Source organism: Cupressus sempervirens, chromosome 9 (assembly GCF_028749045.1).
Source record: "Cupressus sempervirens isolate cs-2001-9-10 chromosome 9, ASM2874904v1, whole genome shotgun sequence".
NCBI classification, from domain to species: domain Eukaryota; kingdom Viridiplantae; phylum Streptophyta; class Pinopsida; order Cupressales; family Cupressaceae; genus Cupressus; species Cupressus sempervirens.
The window spans coordinates 30745529-30747100 of record NC_143126.1 but is presented as its reverse complement, the minus strand read 5'-3'; positions in this window follow the sequence as shown (position 1 = coordinate 30747100).

The window sequence follows — 1572 nt, the reverse complement described above, 5'->3', positions numbered from 1 at the left end:
TGGGGGCTCATGTAGGTCACGTGACTTAAGTCACTATCTCACCAATTCAAGGAAATATTAAAGAGAAAAAAGAATATATATATATATATATATATATATATAATATCTAGGAGAAACTATAGACAATCCTAAACTTGTACCATGCAATAATAAAAGAATGATACTCACACACCAACTTGCTATATATTCTTACCTAGGCATCACATCCCTCATGACCAAAAAAATTTAAGTCTCCATGAAGTAAAGTGGTTAGAGGGCCCCACTAGGTGGCTATGTGTCCTTGAGTGTGTGTTAAGAGTAAAGGAGGTCTTGTTTGCCTTGGTTATATAACCTACATTTTCCCCTAGGTGCCTAGCAAATGTCAATTAGTGCAAGTTTAAAAGAAAATCTAACTCCACATTCCATGCCTAGAAAAGGCCATGCATTGAAATTTTAATGGGCCACTCACATAAGTCAAGGCTTCCCACCTAGGAACCTTCACCATGGGGCAATACATTTGCATTGGAAGTTGGGGTTAGGTATAATAGTTTAAAACTTATGCCAAGAATTTTTGTGATTAGATTTTCCTTCTAATCGAATTACTTGGGTCTCCAATCATAATGGCACCTAACATGAGTTAGAGGGAACTTTCCTAGGTGTTCTCTTTGGACAAAGAAAGATGTTCATCCACCTAGGAGGTATTTGCACTAGAAAGAGGATAGAATTAGAGGTATTTGGGGTAGTGTTAGGAAATGGGTAAATTAGCAAGTTCTTAGGTTATAGAGTAGAGGTAAAGCATGTTACTTAGTAGTGGTATAGTAAGTGTTATAATTCTATTGGAGTATTCTTTAAAAAAATAATTAATTCTATTGGAGTATTCTTTAAAAAAATAATTAAGTGTTAAGTTAGTAGTGAGAAGATGTTGGGAAGTATAATTAGTAATAGGTGAATGTTGATCTAGTAGTAATAAGCTAGTTTAATAATAAAATTTTATTTTAATCCTCATAGATTACTAATAATTTAGGGGTTGGAATAAATAATTAACTTTAAGTTGATATGAGTACCATGTAGTAATAGCGGAGGTTAAGAGTTATTAATAATGACCTTTTGTTAGCGATAACTTTTTATAGATAAATTGTTTATGTAAATGGTTGGAAAGATAATAAGGTATCGATAGTAGGGATGTGTAGTGGAACATGATATTATTTTGGTGTTCTATTAAATAAATGAATATATAAAATTTTATTTTATTAATCACTCCATTATATAATTCATAGTCAATTTATTTAATAAATATATAATGCATTTGAAATTTAATGCTACATATTTAATAAGGAATAGACATTATGGGATATTTAACATATATTTAATTAAGCTAGTATGTAAGTTTCATTAGAGGTTTGAGTACCTTTTGGAACTATCCTAACTAAGCTGTAGTGGTTTATAAGATGAACTTGAGCATATTATATGACACCCTACGAGTACAAGTATCAATTTTTATTGAGCTTTTATATACATTGGACCCTAGGTAGTATGATGCAGATATATATGAGGTAAATGTACACTCATGTAACAAGTATTAAAACTATGATA